Below are 13201 nucleotides of genomic sequence, written 5' to 3'. Positions count from 1 at the left end.
GTCCCTCCAGTGCCTTTTCCCTACTATATTTACTATTTCAGACTTAACCTGTGTTCCTTTCCATGGATAATTGCAATTAAAAACAATTTCTGTATAAAAGCATTATACAAGGAGACTTCAAAAAGTTCATAGAAAAATGGGATTAAAGTACAAGTTTATCTTGGTGCAAAAATTTTAAAATCCCGGGAAACAGCAGTTAGCGTAATGGTTATGTTGCTGAATTCCCACGTGGTCTGCCATGGTTCGTGTCCCGGACCCGGTGACTTAAAACTCACGCCGGGCACATGTGTATGCATGCCCAAGATCCCGAGAGGAGAATGGAGGAGAAGAGATTGCAGCGTGACCATCCCCCCTGGGGGGTGATTTCTCGCTTTCTGTCTCTATGTCTCTCTCTGTCTGTCTGGCGAGCGCACGCACCCTGTAGCAAAAACCTCTCCAAAAAAAAAAAATTTTTTTTAAATCCCTGCATAATTGTTTCATAATATACATTTTCCACACACACATGCAGTTTGGAAGACTCCCAGTGTAGTATAACCTACAAAAGAAGGATTCATGAGGAAAAGCTGTGTCATGCCTTGAGGACTTAGCAAAGCACAGAGAAAGTCAGGGATGGTTTGAACACTAGAATCTAACTTGGTTCTTAGAGTATGTATTTATTAGGGCCTTCTCCTCTTTATAATGGGAAATACAGATGAATTGGGGATATAATCCACAGCTGGGGAACTATTGATGCAGAGACATCTTCACAACACAAATATATCATGACAGTTGTTCAATGTCCACGTGGAGAAACACTTTTTATTTCCTAGCACATTACTACTTGTGGAGATTGTAGTTAGCAAGCTATGACGGGGAGTATTGGGGCTCTTATTTCATTTTCTGCCTCACTAGAATGTCTACAGGCCTAAGAGTCAGACTGGCTGCTTTTCAGAGAAGCAAATCTTTGGAGAAGATAATACAGAAGCCCTTTTGTATTTCCGTAGCTAGGGAATAACTAAGTATTTAGCAATGGCTACCAACACAGTGAATATGATCTTCATGGAAATTATAATCCAATGATTGACTTTTTAGTCATATGCTAGGCTGTCCTCTATACCCTGAAGAAAATAAAAGGACATGTTAGGTATGCTCCTCTTCTCAAGAAGACTGACCCCTACTGGAGAAAATAATATGCACTTATACTACCAAATAATCAATAATAAAAGGTAATGTGATTAAAGCTGAATTAATAAATAGGAGAGGAAATAATATACTGAATAAATATTAAATCATAAGTGTAAAATATTAAAATAATTCTATTCACGGCATGCTTATAAAATTCATATTTCCTTTTATTTTAGATAATTATTTAACATCCTCAAATATTTATTTAGTCCACATTCCAGAGCATTAATATTACGTATTTTAAACTAAATGTGCTGTTATTTAAAGATCTATAATAATATAAACATTAATGTTACCAGGAATTGAAGTGAACCTACCAAACATTGATTAAATACTGTATATAGTGATCTCAGAAAGAGATATTTGAATATTAAAAAAGAAAAAAATGAAAATCAGCCTCACAGAATGGTGAAAAATGAGAGACATTAACTACATTCAGTACTACAAGACAGATGACCAAGTTACAGAAGAAGCAATAAAAGACAAATAGAATGCTAGCAGCAATCTTTCTAATGATAAATATAGGAATAAGCTAATGAAAATATGAATTTTTAGCGAATGGGTATGGAATTAATAACTATCCTACTGAAAAAGTTGGAGCAATGAGCTATTAATTCAGTTAGGGACAGTAATAAATTTTATTTTTTTAAAGTGATTATTAAAAAGAAAAAAATACAGGATCAACAGGGGGCATGGTGCTTAGGGGGCATAGTGGTAAAGGTGCTGGATCCCAGGAAGTCAACTATGTGATTTGAGTCCCATAACTGGTAACTTGAAAAACACGCTGGGTGCATGTATCCAAAATCATGAGTGGAGAATAAAGGACAAGGGATTGTGGCATGACCCCTCCCCACCTGGAGGCTGCTTCTAACTTTCCCCCTCTCTCTGTCTCTCTTTGGTGAGCACAAGTACGCTATTGGGAAAAAAAAAAAAAAAACAGAAAGATAAAGAAAAAAATGTGTAATGTAATCACAAAATAGTCAAACGCAATCTTCTGAAAAGCATCAAGATTCAGAAAATTTAAAAAGTAATCAATTAAAATAACATTAATTACTACACTAACCTTATATTTTGAAAACAGTTCTTTTAGTATTAATTTTTTTAGAAAATAATAGATAAATGTTAAGTATCTATAAAATGTAAGAATTGTCATATTGATGTAGTCTCATATTCATCCCTGGAACAAAATTTTCTGAAAACCAAGGGTCATTTTTTCATTTATTATTTTATGATTATAGCTCAAAATAACTGAGACATAATTGAACATATTGTTATTATTAGAAATACTGTGGGTCCAGAAGATAGCACAATTGTTAAGGTGTTGGATTCGACATGGCCCAGAACTGGTGGCTTGAAAATGACACTGGGTACATTTGTGTGCATACCCACAATCCCAGGAGGAGAATAGAGGAGAAGGGATTGTAGTGTGGCCATTCCCCATGGCTGTGATTGTTCCAACAACATTTGGGAATAATCAAGAAGGATATTGAGGGCCAGGAAGTGGTAGTGATTAAGACTCCGGACTCCCATGTGGCTAACTGCAGTTCAAGTCCCGAATCTGGCAGCTTGCTTTCTCATTTTCCTCTCTCTCTTTCTTTCTCTGGTGAGTACATGTGCCCTATAGCAGATTAAATAATAAATAAAATTAAAATGATTTAATTTTATTTATTATTTTTGCGTGCCCAAAATCCTGAGAGGAGGATGGAGGAGAAGGGATCACAGCATGGCCATTCCATGAACGGTGATTTCTTTCTTTCTGCCTGTCTCTCTGTTTCTCTAGCAAGTATATGCACACTATAGAAAAAATCTTTAGAAAAAAAAAAAAAGAAAGAAAACAGACTAATCAAAAAATTAATGGAATATAACAAAGGAAGCAATAGCAGAAAGTGATGTCAGCAAGATGGCATGGCCTGGCTCTCCCCACCACTAAGACATACCAATCTGGGCAACCACCCTCAGACAACGATATTTTCAGGGGAGCTCTAGAGTCTAGTTGAGGTCCTAGGATCTCAATTAGATGAAAAAACTGACAGCAGATGTATCACAGAAGGTAGGAAAGTCAGTGTACCCAACCTTCATCGTCCTTCCCACAAGATGGCATCGCCTGGTGTCAGAAGTCTGTTTGGGCTGCAATTTCTCCCCCAAATCCCTCAATAGTAAGAGTTGAGCTAACTGGTAGAGTGGTAGTTAAAGTGCCTGGATTTCGCATGGCCAACTGTGCAGCTTGAAAACTATGCCAGATGTATGTGTGTGCATGCCCCAAATCTGAAAAGAGAACTGGAGAAAAAGAGATTGTAGCGTACCCTCCATGGAAGATGCTTTCTCATTTTCTTTCTCTCTCTCTCTTTCTCTGCCAGTGAACACACACAGTCTGTAGCAAATTAAATAAATAAATAGATAAGTAAGAATAAAGTAAACATCCAGTTTCCCTCGCCTTGAAGGATGTTGCCCAGGAAGCCTACTTCTACCTTGCCCAGGCTAGTGCACTGAGGGGATCAGCACAGAGTTGAATCTTCTGGGGACATAGGAACATAGAGATGCAGAGAGGGTGCACAGTAACATGTTCATTGCAACATTATTCACAAGTCAAGACACGCAAGCTATCTAAGTACCCATTAATTGATGAATGGATAAAGAAATGTGGTATATATATATGATGGAATATTATTCACCATTAAAATGAAGTAAATATTTCCATTTGCCATAATATGACTGTATTTTAGTGTATTACATTAATCAAAATAAATAAAACACAAAAAGATAAATACTGTGTGATCTCACATGGAATCTGAAATAGTCGAACTCATAGAAGCAGAGAGTAAAATAATGGTTGCAAGGGTCTGGGAAGAAGGTAAAATGAGGTATGATCATGATAGGGTACAAAGTTTCAGTTATGCTGATAAATAAGTTGTGGAGAGATATTATATAGCATAGTGCATAGTGTATGATAGCTTACTATATGTATTATACACTTAAAATTGCTAAGAGATTCAGTATTATAGTAAATGTTTTTACAATAACAATAATAGTAAAAGGAGGTCAAGGAAACTTTGGGAGGTAATACATGTTTATGGCTTTATGGTGGTGATGATTCCACAGATTATACCTATCCTAAACTCATAAAGATGTATAAAGTATCCCTTCTCCTGTGATATTTTGATCAACGGGTCTGGGGAGAAATGTGCACGTATCGAAATGGCCTCATTGTAAGCCAAACAATATGATTGAAAGTATATACAAAAAAAAACAAATAATAAATAATGTGAAAAAAACGCTATAGATTTTTGGATGTTGATTTTGTATCCTGCCACTTTACTGTATTCAATTATTACTTTGAGAAGTTTTTTCATGGGAATGTTTATGTCTTTTAAGTATACCATCATGTCATCTGTGAATAAAGATATTTTCAACTCAAAAAAAAAAGATGTATAAAGTAAATAAACTTTTTGTATATCAATTATACTTCAAAACAAGTAAATTTAGAAAGAAAATTTTAGGAATGCTAATGAGAGAGATGGCTACTATCTATATCTTTTATTGACAAAAGTAGTATCAGTAGTGTTTAAATGATTGGTTTTTGTAAAATGATAATGATACCTACTTTATAAACTTGTCTTGAGGATAAAATAAGATAGTATCTGTGGAGTGTTTAGCTCACTGCCTAGCCCTTTGGTCCCCAAGACAGTTTTTAGTACATTTATGGAAGCTGCACAATGAAGGTGGTAAAAGTAGCCATCAGATTTTATAGAGAGTATTTCAGATGTATAGAAAGACCTTAAAAATTTTTTTAACTAGAAAAACGCTAAGGATAAGAAACAGATAATTTTATGGTGGCTAGGACATACATAAAACAAATTTATTAACTCGATAGGTTAGAATTTCCCCCTAAACAGACATTAATCATCACCATATTTAGTACAGTAATACCATCAAGTTATGTTTCCAAAATGGCCTATAGTTAGGAAGAAAGAAATAGATAACCAAAGAAAGAAAGAGACATTAGAACCATACTTAAATTCACAACAAAGTGCCAGTGCAACTGTCTTGAATACCAGTCCATAGACAACCACTTATTTTCTTCACAAATCAAAAGTTAAGAATTATTTAACCACTCAAAGTTACAGATATAATTCTTTGTTGGGAAGGTTATTTATTGGAAAATGTGTTTGTGCATGTTTATGCAAAATACCAATAATAATAGTATCTACTTCATAACTTTATTCTGAGGATTAAACAGTAACTGCAAAAGTGCTCAAAACATTTCCAGGTACACAATACTTTTTCCAATAAACTTTAGCCATTATTATCAGTAGTATATTAAACGTTGATTCAATAAAGTTGAATGTTATATTATGATATGCATATAAGCAACTGCATAGACTTCATTGAAACATTTGTAATTATTTTGTGATCTAAGGGTATTCCAGATAAAATTTTACCTTTGTTTTTCATTCTATGAGTATTTCTATAATATTTGATATTTGGTGTTATTAAGAGAGTTTTTGTCTATTCAAACCCCATATATCCTTTGAAATGTACCTATATGCTTCCTCTTCAATGAAGTCTTCCATGCTTTGAACCTCAACATTAAAATTATGTAGTCCCAACTACCACCAGTTAGTAGCACAATATAATTCTTACTCCATTGGGAAGGATCTATTTACACACTGATCTCATTCAGTTTTTTCTTCCCTTTTTCTCCTAAATTGATTTAAAAATTCCTTGAGATCAAGGACTCTTAATTAATCTTTGTTTTTCTTAACAAATATAAAAAACTTGTACATTGAAAATGCTCAATAAGATTGTATGTGTTTAGTATAATTCACACAAATGGCATCAGGAATAGTAACCAAAAATGACAAAAGCAGAAATTTTCACTGGTTGAGATCCATTCTAACACCACCATTTAGAGAACCTATCATGACTAGTGAACTTAAAGAATATGTGCCACAGTTTTTTGATCCATTCATCTGTTTGTGTACATTTGGGTTGGTTCCGTGTCTTAGCAATTGTGAATAATGCTGCAATAAATATAGCTCTGCAAGTGCTTTTCTGACTGAGCGTTCTCTTGTCATGAGTGGAATTCCTAGATCATATGGTAGATCTATTTGAAGGGCGCTTAAAGAATATGTGCCACAGTTTTTCGATCCATTCATCTGTTTGTGTACATTTGGGTTGGTTCCGTGTCTTAGCAATTGTGAATAATGCTGCAATAAATATAGCTCTGCAAGTGCTTTTCTGACTGAGCGTTCTCTTGTCATGAGTGGAATTCCTAGATCATATGGTAGATCTATTTGAAGGGCTTTGAGGAACCTCCATATTGTTCTTTACAGTGGCTGGACCAATTTACATTCCCACCAACAATGTAGGAGAGTTCCCCTTTCACCACATCCCCTCCAGCACTTATCATTTTTTTGTTTTTTAATCTTTGCCATTTTGACTGGGGTTAGGTGATATCTCATTGTGGTTTAAATCTGCATCTCCCTTATGATGAGGGATGTTGATTATTTTTTCATATGCTTTTTGGCTGTTCATATGTTTTCCTTAAACAGTGTTTATTCAGCTCATTTTCCCATCTTTTAATTGGGTTAATAATTTTCTTCCAGGTAAGCTGCTTGAGTTCCCTGTGTATTCTGGTTATCAGTCCCTGATCTGAGGCACAGTGAACAAAAATTCTCTCCCATTCCAAGGGTTGTTGATTCACACTGATTATGGTGTCCTTTGCTATGCAGAAACTTCTTAATCTGATGTAATCCCACCGATCTGTTTTGGGCATTATTGTCTGTGCTTTGGGGATCTTGCTTGAGAAGTCTTTGCCTACCCCAGTGTCTCCCAGAGTTTCCCCAGTGTTTTCCACCAGTAGTTTTATAGTTTATGGTTTATATTTTTATATCTTAGGTTTAGATCTCTTATCCAATTTGAGTTGATTTTGAAAAAGTATGGCACATATACTCCATGGAGTACTATTCAGTTATAAAAAAAAACAAGGCCCTGGAATTTGATAGAAAGTGGACAAATATGGAAGATTTGTTGCTGAGTGAAGCAAGTCAGGCTACGAAAGAGAGACATTATATGTCTCCACTTAACGTATACTGACTGTCCACACTCTATGGTAGAGACTGAAAGTCTGGAGAACATAAAAGCATTAAAAATTGTTATGGACACTAGAGACAAAGTGGAAGGAGAGGGTGGGAGGGGAAGAGTGTAGGAAAGGAAATATTTTGGGGGAAAATAGAGAGGTAAGACATTTGTGGGACACAGATATGGTTTACTACCTGTTGAGGAGAATGTGTATAGTATTCTCAAAGGGACTGGACTGAGACATATATCATGCTGGGTAAAGTTTCTTTAAAATCTAAATGATGTATATCAATTGAATGTATAAATAATAATAATGAAAAAAAATTGTTGAAGTAAAAAGCAAAATGGTATCAAATACTAACTCTAAAACCAATGGAATTAAGGTTTCTATAAATATCTTAGGAATAATTATCCATAAAAAAAGCCTATTCATGGGAACCAGCAGTTAGCGTAATGGCTATGTCGCTGGACTCCCACGTAGTCGACCACGGTTCGTGTCCCGGACCCAGTGGCTTAAAACTCACGCCGGGCACGTGTGCGTGCGTGCCCAAGATCCCGAGAGGAGAACGGAGGAGAAGGGATTGTGGCGTGACCATCCCCTCTGGGGGTGATTTCTCGCTTTCTGTCTCTATGTCTCTTTCTGTCTGTCTGGCGAACGCATGCGCCCTATAGCAAAAACCTCTCAAAAAAAAAAAGCCTATTCATATATGTTTTTCATATCTAACATATATTTCTTCATAAATAGCTGTTTTTTATTACACAACAGAATATCTTGGTGCAGAAGAAAATGTGTCAAGTCTAGTTAAAAATTGATGTTAGCAGTCATAGTGGGCTAGTGGTAACAGAACTCTGACTCTGAGGCCACATAGGCCGTTTCCCACCTCAAGTTCTCCTCATATATGCCAGTTATCCTAGCTGACTGAGTCTGGGGCAGATCATGGCATGAAGGCTACTGGAACTCTCTCTCTCTCCCCCCACCCCCATATCTGTCTCTATTTAATGGAAGGAACAGTGAATAAACTTTCATAAAAAATTAATATACTAAAAAGGAAAAATAAAATTTAATAGTTAAGAAAAATGAGTAGTGAGCTTGAAGCTTTCTGTCTTTTCTTTTTCTGCAAGAGAATGAAGGTTCAGAACCCAACTGGGCTAAGCTAAATTATGGCCCCATTTAACAGCTGTTGGGCTCATTCATGGGTGACAGAAAACTAAAAGAAATGTCAATTTTTCAAGCACTGCCCCTGAGATTGACAGTGGACTCTATGACACCATTAAGAGTAGTTTCGCACTGAGACTACGTAATCTTTCTCTTAGCTATTTAGCCATTGATTTTTGCCACTTTAGCTTCTTCTAAGCAGATATATATGCCAGAAAAATTGAAGTGATGGAGCCAGTAAATTGGTTGAGAGGAAAGGAGAGAGTAAATTAGGTAAGACATAATTTTGAATAAAGCTTCTTATAGGGAGAAATCAATGGATGTATAAAAATAAAGCTTATCTTAGAGAAATATAGCAGACTTTTAAAACTTCATTTTCAATGCATTTTAAAATGTATTCTCTGAATTATTATTATTTTTTTTGAAGAGGTTTGGGCTATAGGGCACGTGCACTCGCCAGACAGAGAGAGACAGAGAGACAGAAAGCAAGAAATCACTCCCCGGGGGGATGGCCACGCCACAATCTCTTCTCCTCCATTCTCCTCTCAGGATCTTGGGCATGCACGCACACGTGCCCGGCGTAGGTTTAAGCCACCGGGTCCAGGACTCAAACTGCAGTTGACTACATGGGAGTCCAGCGACATAGCCATTACGCTAACTGCTGGTCCCCTCTGAATTAATTTTGAAACACACTGAGAGTATATGAGGACTAAGAAATAATAATATATTCTATATGAGTAACACTGAATTAAGGAGATGTAATGATAAAAGAGAAACTTTAAATTCCCATTTAAATATTCAATTTTTAGCGTTTGTAAAGTCCAGTGAAGTCACTGAAATTGAAGAAACCATTTCCATATTATTTTCCTTTTTTCCTATTTTAATAAGTTAAGCAAAAGACTGACATCAGCTCCTTTTTTTAAATGCCACTGATTGTCCTCTTACAGAAAAACATTATCTACTGACCTAACTTCTGAAGGTAATAATCAGTCTGCCATCACCAAGTGATAAATTAGATCTTGTTATTCAAACCAGACATAGTGAAGTTTAACTACTTTGTTACTTGATTTCAACATAATACCTATCAGAACCTGTTTTAATTAAAATGAACACCAGTACTTAATCTCTTATAGCATTAGAGAAACAAATTTAAAATATCACCAAAAAAAATGTAGAAAATTCAACGCACAGTCAAAGCATTCTGGATCAATAGAGCTTTGACTGTAGGTATTAAACTCATTTCTTGAATTCCATTTATTCTGTTTCAACCCCCACTCCCGCTCCAAATTCAGAAAACTGCATTTGTTTTTCTGTTCTAAGTTTTCATATAATAATAAAATGTCATAATTATCTATAAATTTTCCCTTAAATATTTAATATGACATCTTTCAAAGTAATCTTTGGGGGTAAGTCTATTCTCCTTCAGCTCTGAAGCACATATTTTTCAGATGAATCATTGTATTTAAAATGAGTATTTAACTGTTATTTTTAAATGTTCACAATTTCCAAAAGAAGTTCCAAAGAGTTCCTCAGGATATGATCTAATTTGACAGTCACTTAAAAATTAATCTCTATGAGTGGTAACTCTTCTTCACTGAACAATAAAATAGACTATTGAATTTATCGCTTTTGACTTTGTAAATTGAAAAGAAGGTCTGTTCTATTAAGCTATATAATTTAAGTAACTAGTTTTTCAATAGAATGCTAACCAGTAGGTGATAAATGCACCAAATTCTTCAGCTAATGGCTGATCTTAATAAGAAATCTCTTAACAATAAATCTGCTATTTAAATCTCAGTTACTAATATTCATAAGCAACAAGATAGATACTAGTATGAAACAATGCCCTTAATTATACAATAAAGAAATAAAAATGTGTTCTTTCCATGGGTTGCAGCTTTCTTTGTTTCTGTCAGGAATAACTGATAATCAGAGCAGTGCCAGAAGAAGGGCTTAATTTTCAGGAAGTTGCACCTGTGATTTCAGCTGCTGCAGGTCAATGGCAGACACTCAAGCTGAAATTGCAGAAGCTATAAACTGTTGACAGCAGAACTCAATTTTATTGCCCTCACATTCCAAGCCAGTGCATCTGGAATAGGATTAACCAGTTGCATCCCAGTCTGTAGACACCACCACCCAAGAGAGCATCAGATTTTGACACTCCTTTTAACTTTTGTCATTAATTTCTATTTGAATAATAATAGCTACCCTTTACAGAGTACTTACTGATTATATGTTAGCATCTTCCAAGATGTTTTACTTGTTATGTATGGTTCACAGATGAAAAAACTGAAGCTCCTAGGAGATAAACAATCTGCCCAATCCTCAAGCTCTTTTCCAGTTTACGCAGTGATTTAAATTAGCCTTTTAGATTAGATACCTCATTGTGCTATAACCATTTTCCTTGTAAGATGGCCCCTCAGACAGGAAGCAGTAGCATCTTTTGAGACCTTGTAAGAAATACAGTTTTTCTCAGGCACCATCCCAGCTATACTGGGGTAAATCTTCATTTTAAGAAGATACTTTTAGGAATGATATGCACATTCAATTAAAGAAGTACTGTAAAACCCTCTATTTCATTGAAGAATATACATATATATATATATATATATATATACATATACAAGTGATCCATAAGGATCTCTTTTAGTTTACCAGAGCAATAAATTCAGTGACTTACTCATAAACTTGTACAAAGAATTGTAGAACCACACTTTCATCTACAAGTAACTAACAAATTAGGAAAAATTGCTTGAACAGGGTAACATTCTAGAGAGTAAGCTAGGATATAAGAGATGCCAGATTTGTCATAACCAAAATTCACATATATCACTAATTTAAATATCTTAATCTCAAAAATATGGCTTTCTAAGTAAAATAGTTACAATAACTGTCAAATTTTATGAAAAATAAATTAAACATATTTATTCATTTATCTGTTCAACAATGTTAACAGAGTAGTTTCTTGATTTTAGCTAGCACCAGAAACACAGAAGGCTTGATAAAACACAGATTATAGGGACCCACACCCAGTTTCTTTTATTTATTTATTTATTTATTTTATTTTATACATTCAATCACATTATTATTTGGCCTACAAAATGGATATTTCAACAGGTGAACATTTCTCCCTAGCACAGTTGATAAAACTACAAAATATCTTCAACAGGTAATACCACATTTCTTTGTGCCATTAATGCTTTGCCTCCCTACTTTTCTTCTAAGTGTCCTTCCTCAGACCCTCCTCTTTCACCCACACTATATCTGGTATTTACATCTATATACTGTGTTTCTATATCCTTTAGTGAATTAGTTTCAGTCATAGAGTGCGGATCATATGGTAGTTTTATTTGTAGATTTTTGAGGAATCTCCAAATTATTCTCCACAGTGGCTGGACCAATTTACATTCCCACCAGCAGTGTAAGAGAGTTCCCCTTTCACCACACCCCTGGCAGCACTTATCATTTTTTGTTTTTTTAATCTTAGTCATTCTGACTGGGGTTAGGTGGTACCTCATTGTTTTTTTGATCTGCATTTCCCTTACAGTAAGGAATTTTGAGCATTATTTCATATACTTTTTAGCTATTCATATGTCATCTTTAGAGAAGCACAGTTGATAATCCCCAAAGTAGATAAGTGGGATTACATCAGACTAAGAAGTTTCTGCATGGCAAAAGACACAGTAATTTGTGAATAGACAGCCCTCATAATGGGAAAATATATTTTTAAACTATGCATCAGATAAGGGACTCATAACCAGAATTCACAAGGAACTCAAGCAGTTGGTTCTGATAAAAGATGATCAATCCTATTAAAAGATGGGAGAATGAGTTGAAAAAGACCACACCCAGCTTCTGATTCTCTACATTTCTGACAAATATCCAGGTATTAATGTTACCAGTCTAGGACCAATGCTCTGAGAACCACTGACTCTAAAAATACCAGACACTACACTAGGTATTTAGATAATTATAATGATGAATTAGATATGATTTCTTCCCCTAGAAATCTCTGCACTTTGGGGGCAGCTACAACGACTACACAAAATGATCATCAGAAAGGGGTTATAAAACTAATGTTACAAGTATTCAAAATAAAGATGCATTACTTCTAGCTAAAAGACTAAAATGGCATTTAAGAAGGAGTGGGTATGATGCTTATAAAAAACTGTAAAAAATTGAGCTGTCAGAGTTTTATAGGAAATGCATTCTCGGGATAAAGAATAACTGAATATAAATGAAAATTTGGAAATATAAACATATAGGATAGAGAACAGCTGCTTGATTAAGCAGCCTTTGAGAATGAGAAAGCAGAAAATAACATTAGAAAGAACAAGTTGCAGACAAATAGAGAAGGTAGAACGAGTGCAGTTAACATGTTAAAAATAAAAAATGTGAGGTGGAGGACCCAGTAGGTGACATGGTGGTTAAAGCACTCGATTCCCCACATGGTTGACCATGGTTCAAGTCCTGAACCCAACTGCCTGAAGATCATCCTGGATGGGTGCTCAAAATTCCAAGAGGCAAATAGGAGGAGAAGGGATTGCAGCATGGTCATCCACCCTGGGAGGTGATTTCTCACTTCTCTCCCTGTCTCTCTCTGTCTTTCTGTGGCACCCTATGGCAAAAACCTAACAGAAAAAGAGAGAGAGAGAGAGAGATGTAGTTAAGAATTTTAAAAGTATAAATATAATCAGTGCTGCATTTTAGGAAGTCTTACCTAAAAATGTTCAGACCTAAGTTTTTCCAGTCAGTATGTTCCAGAGGTAGAGTTTGAGGCACTAACCTTTCCGAGTCCCC

The sequence above is a fragment of the Tupaia chinensis genome, unplaced genomic scaffold (genome assembly GCF_000334495.1).
Source record: "Tupaia chinensis unplaced genomic scaffold, TupChi_1.0 Scaffold000448_1, whole genome shotgun sequence".
Lineage (NCBI taxonomy): Eukaryota > Metazoa > Chordata > Mammalia > Scandentia > Tupaiidae > Tupaia > Tupaia belangeri.
The sequence above is the reverse complement of the archived record's forward strand: the minus strand, read 5'-3'. Positions refer to the sequence as shown.